This window comes from Myotis lucifugus, unplaced genomic scaffold, assembly GCF_000147115.1.
Source record: "Myotis lucifugus unplaced genomic scaffold, Myoluc2.0 scaffold_12, whole genome shotgun sequence".
In the NCBI taxonomy this organism is placed as follows: domain Eukaryota; kingdom Metazoa; phylum Chordata; class Mammalia; order Chiroptera; family Vespertilionidae; genus Myotis; species Myotis lucifugus.
The window spans coordinates 5,422,892-5,442,003 of record NW_005871060.1 but is presented as its reverse complement, the minus strand read 5'-3'; positions in this window follow the sequence as shown (position 1 = coordinate 5,442,003).

The following is a 19,112-nucleotide window of genomic DNA, read 5'->3' as shown; positions in this document are numbered from 1 at the left end:
ACTTCCTCCATAGGCAATCATTATTGCATCTAAAGGATTTATTCAATACTTGTTTCAGTGTGTTTCTCTGCTGGATCTGATCTTTAAGGTCTGATAATATGGCATTCAATGACACAAATAGTGAAATAAACTTTCATTAAGTACATATGTATGTGGAGAAGGAAATACATTTATTGCAAAGGGATGGTTGAATAGATCATTGTGGAAGGAATGGGGCCAAAGAAAATTTACATTCTTCCAATGGGCCCAGAAAGTTTTCTCTAAGGCAGTGTTAGAAAGATATAGAAATTCTAAAAAAAAAAAAAGGAAAGGACAGTCTACAAAATACAGGGTGTCCCAAAAAATGTTTACACACAATGTCTGTAGATTCAAATTACATTTTCAAAATGAAATGTATTTTAATAAACACTGCCTTTATAATATTCAAAAGTGTGCTCTGAAAAAAAAGCACTAGTAAGAGAGAAAAAAAACTAGCCACATAATGGTAGAAAATATAAACAGACAATATCCTGATAAAGGACTTGTTTCTAAAATATACTTACAATTCATAAAACTAAACAATAGGTAAACAAACAACCCAATTTAAAAAGGGTAAAAGGTCTGAAAAGACACAACTTAAATGAAGATATACAGATAAAAATAAGCACATGAAAAGATGCACAATATCATTAGAAAATAGCAAATTAAAGAAGATACCACTACACATCTATTAAAATGGCCCCCCAAAAATTGGCAATACCAAATGCTGACAAGGATGTGGAGTAACAAGAATTCTTACTCATTGCTGATAGAAACGCAAAATAGTGCAGCCACTTTGGAAGACATTTTGTCATTTTCTTACAAAGATAAACATAATCTTACTATACAATCCAGCAATCATGCTCCTAAGTATTTACCCAAATTTGTCTAAAATGCATGTCCATACAAAAACCTGCACATGACTATTTACTTTATTCATGAATGCCACCAAAATTTCCTTTGGTAGGTGAATGAATAAACGAATTGTGGCACACCCATACAATGTTATTCAAAGTAGAAATGAACTATCAAGCCACAAAAAAAATCAGGGATAAACTTTAAACACATATTGCTAATTGAAAGAAGCTAGTCTTGAAAGGGCTCTCTACTATATGATTCCAATTACATGACATTCTGGAAAAGGCAAAATTATAGAGACGGTAAAATTATCAGTAGTTGCCCAGGGGGAAGGGAAACAAGAAGAGGGAAGAATATGTGAAGTATAGGAAAACTTTAGGGTAGTGAAACTACTCTGTATGACACTATAATAGTGGTACATGATGTTATGCATTTATTAAAACTATAGTATTGAAAAGCACAAAAAGTGAACTCTAATGTGCATACATTTTAAAATTTGTAAGAGGGCAGGGTATCCCAGGAAAAATGAAGTTTTTTACAAGAGAATTTAACTTTATAAAAAAAGGTTAGGGGATAAGGTGATGACTTAAGTAACTTAGAAAATTAATGGAGTCAGTAAGATTAAAGGCAAATGGAACCGCATATAAATATAACCTAATTGATAAAGTTGTTTCCCAGAGAGGTACGGGTTAACAATTCAGATACTGTTATACATACACATTGGAACTGAGTAAAATGGATAAAACATGGTAAAAGCCATTTTTTTTTTTACTGTTGTAACAGGAATTTACAGATAAGCAAGGAGAAGAGGCTAGAACAGCCATGGGCAAACTACGGCCCACGGGCCGTATCCGGCCCGTTTGAAATGAATAAAACTAAAAAAAAAAAAAGACTGTACCCTTTTATGTAATGATGTTTACTTTGAATTTATATTAGTTCACACAAACACTCCATCCATGCTTTTGTTCCGGCCCTCTGGTCCAGTTTAAGAACCCATTGTGGCCCTCGAGTCAAAAAGTTTGCCCACCGCTGGGCTAGAATGATCCAGTTGCCACTGGATTACAGTTGGAGACATCAGTAAGCATTCATGTTTAACTTAATATACAGATAGTTACATATAGAAACATTTATATATTCAAGTTAATACACACACATATATTTTTATCTATAGGCTGAGAGGATCGAAAAGAAACAACACCCCAGTAGCAATAAGTACCCTTAGCACCCAGATCTTGGTTTCTAATACTATTCTCCAAGAAAAGAAACTTGTGTTCCTTGACAAAATGGCTGATTCTAAAACTGAAATAGGAAATATATAAGACTAGAGGCCCAGAGCACAAAATTTGTGCACTGGGGAGGGGTGTCCCTCAGCCCAGCCTGCACCCTCTCAATTCTGGGACCCCTTGGGGGATATCTGACTGCCAGTGTAGGCCAGATCCCAAAGGACATCCCTCTCACAATCCAGGACTGCTGGCTCCCAACCGCTCACCTACTTGCCAGCCTAATCACCCCCTAACCACTCCCCTGCCAGCCTGATCAATGCCTAACTGGTCCCCTGCCAGCCCAATCACCCCCAACTGCCCTCCCCTGCTGGCCCAGTCACCCCCAACTGTCCTCCCTGCCAGCCTGGTCACCCCCAACTGCCCTCCTCTGCTAACCATCCTGTGGGGGGGACCATCTTGTGACCACTTGGGGGCAGTCATCTTGTGTGAGGGCATGATGGTCAATTTGCATATTACCTCTTTATTATATAAGATGATCCTTGAACATCTTCTAATGCCAGAAGGTTGCTCAAAAAACAAACCAAATATTGATGGGTGTATATATATCAGGGGCACAGGAATCAACCAAAATAGCTCCCAAATGGCCAAATCTGGAACAACTTAAACAAAATAAAGTAGTATTGAATTATAACTCAAAGTATAATATAAATACCCATGTGTCTGTAGTGACATATGTAAATGACAAAATAAATCAATAAATGGGAAAAAAGAGCCAAGTCTCCCATGCAGAAAGATTCCAAATAAATTATGTAGAAATTCCACCCTAAAGTATGGGGGGCATAGCTTCCCCACTCTTTAAGTATGTGCTGTGCACAGTGACTTCCTTCAGAATACAGTATGGAAAGAGGGTAAAAGAAAGTAATTTTTACAGTGAAGAAAATTGACAAACTCTACTTCAGCCAGGTGATCAAGGTCAACATCGACAGTCATAAATAAAGTTCACAGTATGTGCTCTTGATGTGATGTGATGAAAATGGCACTACCACTGTAGTCTTCCTTTCTAAAATCCTTAACTGAAGTCTAATCATGATAAAAGCTATCAGAAAATTTTCAATAGAGGGGCATCCTAGAATATACTCAACTAATACTCCTCAAAATTTTCAAGGTCATCAAAAACAAGGGAAGTCTGAGACACTGTCATAGCCAAGAGGAGCGCAAAGAGCCATAACAAGTGAATGCAATGTGGTATTCTGGATGGATCTTAGGACAGAAAAAAAATTATGTAAAAACTAAGGATATCTGAATAAACTGAGGATGTCAGGTAATAATAATTATTAATATTTATTCATTAATTTTAACAAATATACTATATGAATAGAAGATGTTAATAATAGAGGAAACTGTTGTGGAGGGGTAGTGTTATATGTGGGATCTCTTTGTATTATCTGCTCAATTTTCTGTAAGTCTATAACTACTCTAAAAAACTAATGTCTATTATAAAATATTTTAATTAGCTCTATTTTATGTATTAACAAGAATTAGAAATTAAAATTTAAAATACAATATCATTTAAACAACATCAAAAATATGAAACACTTGGAGACAAAACTAACAAAATACCTGAATGATGTATACACTGAAAACTACAAAACCTAAGAGAATTCAAGAAGTCCTAAGGAAATGGAGATGTATTTTGTTCATGGAAGTTCAAATGTTGTTAACATGCCAATTTTCCCCAAATTGATAGAGGTTCAATGGAATATAAGTCAAAATCTCAGCAGGTTTTTGTTTTGGTAGAAATTAAAAAGCTGACTCTTATAAATATACTAAAGGCCTGGTGCACAAGATTCGTGCACTCGGGGGCGGGGGGGAGGGGTCCCTCAGCCTGGCCTGTGCCCTCTCGCAGTCTGGGAGCCCTCGAGGGATGTCAGACTGATGGTTTAGGAAAGGCTCACGACACCACTGTGGTGCTCGCCATCTGTGAGCCCAGCTTCGGGCTGAGCGGCGCTCCCCCTGTGGAGCACACTGACCACCAGGGGGCAGCTCCTGCATTGAGCGTCTTCCCCCTGGTGGTCAGTGTGCATCATAGCAACTGGTCATTCCGCCATTTGGTCGATTGGCATATTAGCCCTTTATTACATAGGATTATAGAATTCAAAGTACCTGGCAAAGCCAAAACAATTTTGAAAAAGAAGAATGAAGTTGGAGGACTTATTTTAAGACTTATTATAAAACAACAGTATTGGATTAAGAAATAAGAATCAATATAAAGATTAATGGAATGGGATAGGGAGCCCAGAATTGAACCCACCTATGTATATAATCAATTGATTTTTTAACAAAAATGCCATTGTAACTAAATTGAAAAAGGATCTTCTTTTCAACAAATGGTGCTGGAGCAATTGGCTAGCCATACCCCAAAGAAGAATATGATCTTTTATTTACACCTTGCACCATATACAAAAGTTGATTCAAAATGGATCATAGACTTAACTGTTAGATGTAAAACAATTACGTTTCTAGGAAAAAAAATTTATGATCTTGGTTTAGATAAAAATATTATTAAAGCAATGGAAATAAAGGAGAAAATAAACAAATGGGACTACATCAAAATAAAGAGCTTCTGCACAGCAAAAGAAACCATCAATAAAATAACAAGAGTGCCCACCCCATGGGAGAACATATTTTCCAATGATATATCCGATAAGGGGTTAACCTCCAAAACCTACAGGAACTCATATAACTTAACAAAAGGAAGATAAACAATCCAATCAAAAAATGGGCAAAGAACCTAAATAGACACTTCTCCAAAATGGACATACAGAAGGCAAAAGGCATATGAAAAAGTACTCAAAGTCACTGATAATCTGAGAGATGAAAATCAAAATGACAATGAGGTACCATCTCACACCTGTCAGAATGACTATCATCAACAAATCAACAAAAGACAAGTGCTGGTGAGGATGTGGAGAAAAAAGAACCTTCTTACACTGCTGGTGCAGCCACTGTGGAGAACAGTATGGAGTTTCCTCAAAAACCTAAAAATGGAACTCCCATTTGACCCAGTGACCCCACTTCTAGGAATATATCCCAAGAAACCAGAACCACCAATCAGAAAGGATATATGCACCCCTATGTTCATAGCAGCACAATTTACCATAGCTAAGATTTGGAAACAGCCTAAGTGCCCATCAGCAGATGAGTGGATTAAAAAACTATGGTACATCTATACCAGGGGTCCTCAAACTTTTTAAACAGGGGGCCAGTTCACTGTCCCTCAGACCGTTGGAGGGCCGGACTATAGTTTAAAAAAAAAACTATGAACAAATTCCTATGCACACTGCACATATCTTATTTTGAAGTAAAAAAACAAAATGGGAACAAATACAATATTTGTATTTGCATGTGGCCCGCGGGCCGTAGTTTGAGGACCCCTGATCTATACAATGGAATACTGTGCAGCTGTCAAAAAAAAAAAAAAGGAATTCTTACCATTTGCAACAGCATGGATGGAACTGGAGAGCATTATGCTAAGGGAAATAAGCCAGTCAGAGAAAGACAAGTATCACATGATTTCACGCATATGTGGTATTTAATGAACAACATACACTGATGAACAAAAATAGACCCAGAGACATAGAAACATCGAACAGACTGTCAAACCTCAGAGGGAAGGCAGGGGAGGGTGAAGTGGGGGAAGAAATCAACCAATGAACTCATATGCATACTAGTATATGCATAACCAGGGTGCACAGACAGTAAGGTGGTGAAGGCTTGAAAGGGGCAAAGGGCAATGAGGGGGAAAAATGGACATATGTAATACTTTCAACAATAAAGATTTATTTAAAAAATAAATAAATAAAAAGTATAAACTATAAGAAAAACATTAATCAATTGAATTTCATAAAAAATAAATTTTTCTCTCTAAAAGACACTGTTAAAAATAAAAACCCAGACTGCAGACTGGGATGCAATGTTAGCAACAAACGTATTTGATAGAAGATAGTTTCTTGTATTCAGAATATGCAAAGTACTATTAAAATGCAAAAATAAGAAGGCAATCTGACTTTAAGAAATGGGAAAAAGATTTAAACAGACATGTCACCAGGAAGATATGTAAATTGAACATAAGTGCATGAAAATATATTCAACATCATTAGCCACTGCAGTGGTTCTCAACCTTCCTAATGCTGCGACCCTTTAATACAGTTCCTCATGTTGTGGTGACCCCCAATTTCATTGTTACAAATTGAACATAATTAAAGCATAGTGATTAATCACAAAAACAATATGTAATTATATATGTGTTTTCTGATGGTCTTAGGCGACCCCTGTGAAAGTGTTGTTCGACCCTCAAAGGGGTCGTGACCCACAGGTTGAAAACCGCTGCATTTGAGGAATTCAAATTAAATCAACATTGACATATCAGTACATAGCTTATAGAATGGCTACCATTAAACAGATTGACAATACCAAATGTTGGTGAGGATATGGAGCAACTGAAATTCTCATACACTGCTGATAAGAATATGAAACTGTACATCATTTTGGAAAGCAATTAGGCAGTTTCTTATAAAGTTAGATATACACTTAACCATATCCTTTAGCAATTCTACTCTTCAGTATTTATCCAAGTGAAATGAAAACATGTCCACACAAACACTCATACACAAATGTTCACAGAAGCCTTACTCATAATACCCCCAAACTGGAAACAGCCCAAATATCCATGGACAGGTGAAGACATTTTTTTTAAAAAAGTATTTTCAGAAAATGAATACTATCCAACAGTTGTGAAGAATGGACTCTGATACAATATCTCAAAATCTTTATGTTGAACAAAGAGAAAATGACAGGCAAGTACACATAATGTAGAATTTCATCTTTTATGAGACGCTAGAAAATACACACTTAATCTGCAGTGACAGCAGGTGATTGGTTGTCTGGGGTTTGGGTGAGGCGTTGCCTGGGATGGGGCACAAGGCACCTTTTCAGGTGATGGAAATATTCTGTATAATGACTGTGGTAGAGGGATCATTTGTGAAAAACCCATCCAATGTACTGATACATTAAATTGATGCATTTTATTGTGTGAAAACTATATCTTTTAAATTTGATTTAAAAATATGAGAAAGCCCATTTTGTGTGTTTCCTTTCCACTTAAAATAAAAAGGGATCGAGGGAAAAATAGGGAACGGCTAAGAGATGAACCCATACTCTCCACCCAATACACCTCTATAACTCAGCAGGACATTTTTTCAGTGTTAGAGAAACTATTTTTAATTGGTTATAATTGTCCCACATGGTTCACAGAGTGTCAGTCCATAATTGAAAAAGACGTGTGGGTCCTGCAATTTTTCCAATGAAAGTGCAAGAATTTGTAAATGTAACCCTAGCCAAGCAAGAAGGGAATTTGTTATTTAGTATAAGATCAAGGTTTTTATTTTGGAAGGAATAATATATAAACTTCAGTATTCTTGAGACTAAGTGATCAGAAGAAAATCAATTTTTTGTGGTAACAAAATAAGTTTGCTCTCAGAATATTAAATAGTGAAATGAGTGACATCCATTGCTGATGGAGAATTAGCACTGGAATTGAAGTATCTATTTCCTCCCTGCACTTTTCATTGCTGATGGCCCGAGTGCCTTCCCCTTCCCTCCACAGCCCACTGAAGCTTGGGCAGCTGACCACCCTGATATCCAAACACAGCTTGGGTGTGTAAAGGAAGGAGGTGACTGAGATTGAGACTTTATTGCAGAGGGATCCAAAAGTCACAAAGTGTCTAGAAATCATGTGGCCAAACCCAGCAGGACGGATTCCTGTCCACAGAGGGAGAACAATGCAAAATGTCATCGTGCATAGGGTATGGATTCAGGGAGGGGCGAAGAATGGGGTCATTCTTGAAATACACTGGGGCCATTCATGAAATAAGTTTGTTGCAATCAGCCTTCATGGATGCAGTTCTTCATGTCCCTCCCACATACAAAATCTGCTCAGACCCCATGCAGGACCCACAAGTCTTTTTCAATTATGGGTTGACACTCAAAGTCCTGACCCAAATCATGCTAGTTCCCTGAGCAAAAACTTCTGGTGATTCTACCATGAAGAAAGGTATACAACATCCTTCACAGTCTGACCTCAATCCCCTTTCCAATATCAATCCTACATATATACTCAGCTTCCTCCCTTAGGCAGCCAGTATCTAGCCTGCCTTTATTAGTGACCGGCCCCTAACACATCATGCTGTTTGATGTGTCCATGCCTCACACTGGCTCGTCCATCTTCCTTTACCCCCCTGGACAAACAACAATTCATTTCCATTCTATAAGGGGAAGAAATGAGACTGATTCATATTTGTATCTGAGAGTCTGAGACAAGATAAATACTCAATAACTGTCGAATGAGCTAAAGCAGTGGTCGGCAAACTCATTAGTCAACAGAGCCAAATATCAACAGTACAACGATTGAAATTTCTTTTGAGAGCCAAATTTTTTAAACTTAAACTATATAGGTAGGCACATTGTTATTAACTTAATTAGGGTACTCCTAAGGCTTAGGAAGAGCCACACTCAAGGGGCCAAAGAGCCGCATGTGGCTCGCGAGCCGCAGTTTGCCGACCACGGAGCTAAAGCATTCAATTATTTAAAAAAAAAATGATAAAAACAATCCCATTTACCATCGCACCAAAAAAATTAAGATACCTAGGAATAAGCTTAACTAAAGAGGTAAAAGACCTCTACTCAGAAAACTACAGGACGTTGAAAAAAGAGATAGAGGAAGACATAAACAGATGGAAGAACATACAGTGTTCATGGATTGGTAGAATCAACATCATTAAAATGTCCATACTACCCAAACCAATCTATAAATTCAACGCACTTCCCATTAAAATACCAATGGCATACTTCACAGATCTAGAACGAACTCTCCAAAAATTCATCTGGAATAAAAAAAGACCCCGAATAGCTGCAGCAATCCTGAGAAAGAACAAAGTAGGTGGGATCTCAATACCAGATATCAAGCTGTATTACAAAGCCACTGTTCTCAAAACTGCCTGGTACTGGCACAAGAACAGACATATAGATCAATGGAATAGAATAGAGACCCCAGAAATCGGCCCGAACCAATATGCTCAATTAATATTTGACAAAGGAGGCAAGAACATACAATGGAGCTAAGATAGTCTCTTCAATAAATGGTGTTGGGCAAATTGGACAGATATATGCAAGAAAATGAAACTAGACCACCAACTTATACCATACACAAAAATAAACTCAAAATGGATAAAGGACTTAAATGTACGACAGGAAACCATAAAAATTCTAGAAGAATCCAAAGGCAACAAAATCTCAGACATATGCCGAAGCAATTTCTTCACTGATACAGCTCCTAGGGCAGTTGAAACTAAAGAGAAAATGAACAAATGGGACTACATCAAAATAAAAAGCTTCTGCACAGCAAAAGAAACCATCAACAAAACAACAAGAAAACCCACTGCGTGGGAAAACATATTTGCCAACGTCATATCTGATAAGGGCCTAATCTCCAAAATTTATAGGGAACTCATACAACTTAACAAAAAGAAGATAAACAATCCAATCAAAAAATGGGCAAAGGATCTAAATAGACACCTTTCAAAAGAGGACATTCAGAAAGCCAAGAGACATATGAAAACATGCTCAAAGTCACTAATCATCCAAGAGATGCAAATCAAAACAACAATGAGGTACCATCTCACACCTGTCAGAATGGCTATCATCAACAAATCAACAAACGACAAGTGCTGGAGAGGATGTGGAGAAAAAGGAACACTTGTGCACTGCTGGTGGGAATGCAGACTGGTGCAGCCACTATGGAAGACAGTATGGAGTTTCCTCAAAAAACTGGAAATGGAACTCCCATTTGACCCTGTGATCTCACTTCTAGGAATATATCCCAAGAAACCAGAAACACCAATCAGAAAGGATATATGCACCCATATGTTCATAGCAGCACAATTCACCATAGCTAAGATCTGGAAACAGCCTAAGTGCCCATCAGTAGATGAATGGATTAGAAAAACTGTGGTACATCTACACGATGGAATACTATGCTGCTGTAAAAAAGAAGGAACTCTTACAATTTGCAACGGCATGGATGGAGCTGGAGAGCATTATGCTTAAGTGAAATAAGCCAGTCAATGAAGGAAAAATCCACATGATCTCACTCATTCATGGATAATAGAGACCATTATAAACTTTTGAACAATAATAGATACAGAGGCAGAGCTGCCTCCACACAGATTGTCAAACTGCAGTGGGAAGGCCGGGGAGGGTTGGGGGGCAGGAGGGAGGGGGGTAAGAGATCAACCGAAGGACTTGTATGCATGCATATGAGCATAACCAATGGACATAAGACACTGGGGGGTAGGGGGAGCCGGGGTATTGTCAAGGGCGGGGGGAAAAAAAGGACACATGTAATACCCTTTGTAATGCTTTAAGCAATAAAAAATAAAATTAAAAAAAATGAAAACTTTAAAACAACCTAAAAAATAAAAAATAAAAAAAAATGGAGGCCTTTGTAGAGAATTTAACTGAGTCAAACTTCACAGCTTTTCCTCCTTGGGTTAATCTAGAAATCTGGAACCAGAAAGGAAACTCCAACTTAGATGCTGCTTGGTAAGTGATGGCATTCAATTCATAATTTATGCTACTGGATATAGACATTGCTTTTGCTGAAATACCATAGCTATATGCACATTGTGTCCATTCATGGTCCATTTCTCCCCGAGGACCGAGAGTCAATGATTAGAAGCCCCACTTTGTGGTTTGTGCTTCAGTGACAAGTTTGGGGGAAGAAATGGAGGAGGCTTGAAACACAGTTATAACATGACAGAGGAAGAAAGGAAACAAAAAATGTGTAGAGGATGATTAAGTGCTTCTGAATTTACACAGTGAAATATGGACAGTTTAAACGTCTTTACTATTTGCTTCTTTTCAAACTGTGAGCAGTTTCAAACACCCCAGGCTGCTCCAAGATTAATTGAGTTCTGCATGCTTTTGGCTTGCTCCGGGTACCAAGGAGAAAGGATTTCCACAGAACCCACATTTGCCAGAGCAAAGACTATCTCATTAATGTATGATTAATAGCCATTTGTGAAGTGATTAATTAGTCATTTTGACAATAAACTGAGCCTAAGTACATGCCTTTGCTAAACTCCAAATTTCACATGTAGAAGAAAAAGAGAGAATGTCTTGCTTTTCCTTGCTTCCTTCCTGCACCAAGACTGGGAAAATCCAAAGGCCTTTGCATATTCTGGTCTTGTCTGATTTCATCTGGTTTGTCTTTAAGAACAACAGGCCTGAAATGGAAGCTCTCCAATATGATTGATGGCGTCTCTTTCTATCTGCAAGCTGGAAATATAGGAAAGAATTTTTTTCCTCGTAGGTCTTACTGCTTATTGGTACAAGAGTTATTTCCACTTTGCCGCAGAATTGATTTGCAACATTGGTGTATGAGTTTGTATATTTTTCTCACTGGCCCGTCACAAAGCATAAGTCAGCAAGTCTTCTGCAGTATGATGGATTATGTACCCAGGAGCTTCCTAGTAATGTTTCCATTAAAAGGATGAGCATATTGTCATTAACATTCGGGGACTGGAATATCCAAATTCTGTGCCTTGACATTTCAGAAACTGTATTATTTAGTAGCACTCGATTCCTGCATCTCTGCTTGCCCACCCTGTAAAAGAAAGGCATTAGGGAAACATTAAAGGGTCAGTGGCAATAGTTCTAAGCTGGTATTCTGCTTCCTTCCAAATTAAACCATTTATTTCATTCAAAAAAGGAAGAGAATAAAGGGAGTCAGTTGGAAAGAACACCTACTTATCTAAACCGTTACAAAATATTTTTCATTTCAGGATATGCTGAAGCATTGTAAGATAAAATTAAGCCTAAAACTCCTGATAGCTAGTTTATTGTTAAAATGACCTAGTAGCACAGAAAGGAATATTACTTAGCCATAAGAAGGGATGAAATAGCACCATTTGCAAATAACATGGATGGACCTGAGAATATTATGCTAAAACAAATGTCAGAAAAAGCTAAGAACTATATGATTTCACTCATATGTGGGACATAAAACTGAAATTTGTGAACACAAACAGCAGTGTGGTGATTGCTAGAGGGAAGGGGGTCCTAATATAAGGCATCAGGAGAATATTTGACTTGGGGGGGCGCAATGTACAGATCTTGTAACATAGAAACCCACACCTGAAACCTATATGTTCGTGTTGACCGATGTCACTCCAATCAATTTAATTAATACGTTTTAAAATATATACAAAACTAAACAAAAACAAAAGAACCACTTAGTGGCAAAGAAATACTCATCTCCCTCTCTCCTGTCCTTTTCCTCACCTCCATCATAATTTGGTGTAGGATGTGTGTGTATGTATATGTATGTTTATGTGTGTGTATGTGTGTACTAATATGTGTATGTGCATGTGTATGTGTACGTGTATGCGTGGGAGGGTATACTACAGAAAGGCTTTTTGGACAAGTTTCTTTTTAAAAAATTCTTTATTGTTTAAAGTATTACACATACTATTACATATGTCTCTTTTTTCCCCCATTGACCTCTTCCCGGTCACCCCCTTACCCCTTCTGGTTACATGCCCTCACCCCCCTAGTGTCTGTGTTCATTGGTTATGCTGATATGCATGCATATAAGTCCTTTGATTGATCTCTTACCCCCCGCTCCCCTGACATTAAAACTAAATAAATAAATTGATGAACTAGAATAAATATAAAAAATAAATGTTTTGTGTCTGGGAGAGGCATCACAATGGTTAAAAATATACTGGCTTAAGATTATGACAGAGCTGGGTTTGAATCTTAGTTTCATCAGTTTCTAATTGCAGAGCACGAACAAGTCATTGCAATAAGCCTCAGTTTCATTTATAAAATAGACATACTAGTATTTACCTCACAGGTTGTAGTGAATACTATAAGATTAAGATTAGCTGTCTATACGTAAACAGTGCCTGACACATAACTGAGGCTCCCTAAATAGATGTTATAGAGCTTGATGAGTGTGTGTGTGTGTGTGTGTGTGTGTGTGTGTGCAGCAACACTTTCAGTGCTGACTGCTTCTCGTTATTTAGAGATACAACATGCCGACATAGAACAGCTTCTTATACCACCATGTGGATATAGTTAAATGCAAGGGTCCGAGGGCTCTGAGGCACTTAGAGACTCCTGGACAGATCTACAGCATCGGGACAACCAAGGTCTGAAACAATCAAAGATTGAAAAAAGGTCTACTGTTCAGAACATCCTATAACGTAGACCTAACTTTAGTTAACACCTTTCTGGAGAATATTTAGACTGAAACATGTATCTTTTAATCACTAACAGGTTATTTTTTCCATGTTAACAGTTAACCCACGGAAAAGCACACTTTGCACCAGCAGTTATCCTCAATAGGCATGGCCGTCTTACCGTCTCCAAAACCGTATCATTCAGGTGGGGGAGTGAGAGGCCCCTAGAATGGAGAGCTTAAGGAATGCAGCTGATACCTTTTCTCAGCATCCTAAGATGTAATTTTCTTTTCACATTTTAACATCGCTGACTGAAATTAGAAATGTCTTATAATCAATGGTGGGTCTTAGTTTAATTGGCAGCATTTTTTATTTCTTAATGGAACATAAAATATTAGTGTGACTTGTAACTGATGAAGTCTTAGATTTGATGAAATATATTAAGTGGTTTGCACGAATCAAGATCAGATCTTGCCACAGACTTCTGAGGGGTTTCATTAGGTGGCCCTAAGGCCACTATCTGGGTGGACCCCCAGGGAACAGCAGAGCCCATGTCTGGCTACCACAAACCACTTGCTAGTGTTTAGTCACTTTTTTAAGATAAAAGAATATGCCTCAATTTAGTAACAATTTCATTAGAAAGAGTGTTAGATAGGTAGCAACTTTTTCAAAGATGCAATAATAATTTCTATATAAACCCCAAGGATTATGTATTATAAAGCATATAATAATAGCTCCCTCCCCATAGTAAACATAGTAAACTTAATAGGAATTAAGAGACTGCTTCATTGTCACTTCTCAACTTCCGTTACCAAATTCACTATAAAACTAAATTTTATATCTTTAAGAAAACTCAATCAATATCATGTCTAAATAATGCTGTTATTTTATGTAACTTCAAACCAGCAATAAATATATTTTGATTTTTTTTATTTGCTAAGTGTTTGAAATCAGGTAGAATGTTGGCAGTAAAGCAACTAGTTGACAGCTTCCATTTTATTCTTAGGATTTCTTAAACCTTCTAACTCAGTACCTCCAGGAATTTTTTTAACAAGATATTTCTAGCTACAGTCTTACTTTTTTTTCAACTAATGAAAATGACATAATGACAAGATAACATGTATTATTTATAAATGAATAAGAAAACAAACTTTGTCTTTGGCATAAATGATTTCTGCCTTAATATAAGGAAGAATTTTGTGCAGCAAAGATTTAATAATAATAATGAGATGAGTTACTGAAAAAGGTGCTGAATTATCCTTTCTTTTTAATAGAGTTTAGTTTTCATATTTATTACTTAGGATTTGTCTAACTATGGGTGGGGATATGGAGAAAAAGCAGGTTTACTAGTCTCTAAATAAGAACTATGTTTTAATTCAATGATAGACACTCATTTATCAAAACCTCTAGGAAGTTGGACTCTCATAAAAATAAAGTTTGTCCTGGATCAAGTTAACGTAAATAAAAATTGAGTATATCAATCAGATTCCAAATTAATAATTTATTACACTCCTTTTTAAATATGTTCAGAGATGAGGAGTAAAAGGGGGATTATCTGTTAAGCTAAAAAGCTGTAATAAAGCACACTAAAATAATTCTAGTCTCACATTTAAAAGTCTGTCCTTAATGATAATAAAAGAAAAAATATGAGTGGAATTGAAATTGTACTATATGAAACCAATATCAAATTCAGAAAAAGGGAACTCCAGATTTACTTGTAATTTGGATAATTATGTACAGTGGACTTTATTTCTGTAATTATTCTATGGATAATTCTAATCTTAGTCATCTCCAGTCATTAAGATATTCACTGAAAATATTTAATATTTAAAATCACTGGAATGGTATTCCTGGTATTCTTTTTGTCTTTAGCCAGTCTATTTTCAGGGTGTGTGTGTGTGTGTGTGTGTGTGTTCAACTATATCAATCATGTGAAGATAACAAAATTGTATGCTCCACTCAAAACCCACTTAATTTCTCACCTAACCATTGAGTCAATGATAAATGATAAAATCCAGTTCAGTTATGACTTTTTGATGTCTGTTTTGTTAGTAGGCTTCTCTCAGCTCAAAAGCATTCTCTCTTATGTGTGTTTTTATCCAAATTAGTTAAACCTATTTAGGTTCACATCCCTTTTTAAAATTATGATGAAAGCCTTAACCGGTTTGGCTCAGTGGATAGAGCGTCAGCCTGCGGACTCAAGGGTCCCAGGTTCGATTCTGGTCAAGGGCATGTACCTTGGTTTTGGGCACATCCCCAGTGGGGAGTGTGCAGGAGGCAGCTGATCGATGTTTCTCTCTCATAGATGTTTCTAACTCTCTATCCCTCTCCCTTCCTCTCTGTAAAAAATCAATAATTTAAAAAATAAATAAATAAAAAAAATAAAATTATGATGAAACTATGGACATGTTCCTTTCAAAAATGCTCATAACACAGGTTAAATCTCCACACAATCTCAACTGGCATGTCACATTTAAAAATGGAATAAACAGGTGAGATGAAAGTGGTGAGTCTAAAGCACAAATCAGTGAATGTCCATCTGATTTTTGCCATGTGAGAATGTGGGATCATCACTTTAGTCCTTTTGCTCTAAGAGAAAATAGAAATTCAGATATCTATAAATCTCCAGATTTTTAAAAGTCCATAGCTAATTCATTTCTATAACATAGGATAGGCCACACAAACATATTTAAGAACTCAGTGTAGCCAGCATGCCTTCACCTATGCAATCCCTCCAAGGGGACTCCAGGTTAAGACCCCTTATCTAAGCAATAGAATTGCTGCAATCATTCCTACAATAGCCATTTCCACCTGCCTCAGGGAGCATGGGGAACTGGCAGCAATAGGTTTTTGTTCAGTTTCTTGATGATGATATTTAAAGATTCTTCTAATCATATGGATTCTCTCATAATTTCACATACGCAATCCAGTATTTCAGACATGTTCTGTTCCCACATGTTCTGTTCTGTTCTCTGATCCTTCCTCAAATATGTTCCAAATTCCCAGGGTACACACACAATACATATTTATTTATAACCTATCATTTCCAGGCTTTAGGCACTGGAGATACAATGACAATAAACACATCCCTTCCCTTGCAGGCAACCACAGCCTCGTAGGATTAGAGACATATAAAGAATTCATTGTATGATGAAAGTGATTCCGTAATAGATTACATAGCAAGGTACTATAGAAACATGAAAAAGAGAGAGGGCAATTCTACACGGGAATTCATGGAAGATTTCAAAGAAGAGAAAATCCTAGGGAAAAGTCACCAAGGCGAGGGACATGCTCCAGACTGAGGGAGGAAATGTGTGATGGAAAAGATCAGGGAAACAGCACAGGGCAATAGTGCTTTGGAAAGCAGTGAGAAGCTTTGGCTAGAGTGAAGACACAGGACTGTAGCTACAGAGACAGGTGGAGGCCTTCAATGATGCCATCCTAAGGAGTTGAGTTTTTTTCTGTTGAAGATAGTTAGAAATAGGGTAGTGAAATTATGACTTCAAGATATTCTAATATGACTCCCCTAGAGGCCAGGTACATGAAATTCATGCAGGGATGCGGGGGGGGGGGGCGGGGGGGGAGGTTCCTCAGCCCAGCCTTCACTCTCTCACAATCCAGGACCCCTTGGGGGGTGTCTGACTGCCAGTTTAGGCTTACAATCCAGGACTGCTGGCTCCTAACCACTCTGCCTGCCTGCCTGATCACCCCTAATCACCTCTGCCTCTGCCCCCGCCGCAGTGGCTTCGTCCAGAAGGATGTCAGGAATGATGTCCGGAAGGTCGTTCGGCTGTCCGGTCTAATTAGCATATTACGCTTTTATTATTATAGATAGGTCCAATTTCTTCCTGGCAGGTAGGCACACTGGTGGCCCATCTGTGTACACCGACATATGTATAAGCAGCTTGGCCCCACACCCCGTGAAGTTTTATTCCTCAGAGCCTCCTCTCAGGACAATGGGACCAACATAGCAGCAAAATGCATTTCCAGATTAAAAAGAATTAAGGGAGGAAAACAATAAAAGTAAAAACAGGTGCATTTGCTGTCAGGGAGGGAAGAAAGGAATAAGTTAAGCTAGTTCACATGGAGAGACATTTGAAATGGAACTCAAGAACTGGCTTCCTACACAGAGAGACACGAGAACCTGAGCTCCTTCGCTCTGCCTGATTACTTCTGCAATAACTTGTTAGTTTTATTTAGGAATCTCTCTAGCTGGGGCTGGAGTCTCTTATATCTGTCAAGTACCAGCACTGTATAAATGAAATAGCATTATAAAACAACAGACAGATATCTGCACCTATGCATATTAATGATGTGCTAACATCTCGTTATGGTTCAGAATTCATAACGAGCTTTCTCTCTGCCAAGTGCACGGTGGCATAATATTGGTAACGTGTGTGTAATCATACCTTAAAAATAAATGCAGTTCATTAATCAAATACGACCCAAGGTAGCAGGGAAAAGAAATCTTGAAAATGTGATTTTTATTTTATTGCTTGCCCCTCCAAGCACATTTTGGCTCCCTGCCGGCCACTGATGGAGAGCTATTCTATGTGACAAGGGGCTTGAAGCGGATTGTAAGGGAACCGGCTGTGTTTCTTCAGTCCCTTTAAGAAAAAAATAAATAAAACCATGAGCACAACACTTAAAAAGTCAACTGAGTTAGAGTCTTTCTACCTTGTACTTAGCTGTGTAGTAATACAGGAGTGGGCAAAAGTGGGCTAATAATAATAATAAATAGTACAATAATTAATAAATACATAATAATACAAGAATAAAATCTGTGTTTCCCATACTCACAACTGTAAACCTAGTTCTGCCCATCCCTGAAGAACCCAAATCCTTGTCTGAGAGAGACTGTGTTAGGGACAAAGAGGACATGAGATCACTGCAAGAGGCAAGATCATTCCTTGAGTCCCATTCACACCTGAAGGCCTGAGAACTGCCCCGCCCTGCCAGGTCATGCTTTTCTGCTGCACTTCCAAAAGCATGGATCTTCCTCATGATTTTTTTTTTACCTCTATGCAATGGAAGTAGCCAATTCAGAAACCCCAATGCTTTCTGAATGTTTCCTACAAAATCATAGCTAGTTGATATCTAGGCTGGTGTTTACAATAAACCATATTCTATTAGACAGGGTTACTGTAGCCTCACCAAATTTGCTTGAAATTTGTATTTTAAGGAGACTGAACAGGTCTAAAAGGAAAAATGCATAATGACATAAACTTAAGTTTTCCACCTGCTTGCTTTCAGTTTAATTCTAAGAAATGAAATTGCAATAAAAAAACATAATATTAATATTATATAATGCAATCATATTATATATAACTAGTGGCCCAGTGCACGAAATTCGTGCATGGGGTGGGGGGTGAGGTGTCCCTCAGCCCGGCCTGACCCTCTCCAATCTGGTACCCCTCGGGGGATGTCTGACTGCCAGTTTAGGCCTGATCCTGAACCGGCAGTCAGACATCCCTCTCACAATCTGGGACCACTAGCTCCTAACCGCTCACCTGCCTGCCTGCCTGATCGCCCCTAACCACTCTGCCTGCTGGCCTGATCACCCCCAACTGCCCCCCTTTAGGCCTGATCACCCCTACCTGCCCCCCTGCCGGCCTTCTTGTCCCCAACTGCCCCCCTCCCGCTGGCCAGCTTTCCCCCAACTGCCCCTCCCCCACCAGCCTGCTTACCCCCAACTGCTCTGTCAGCCTGATTG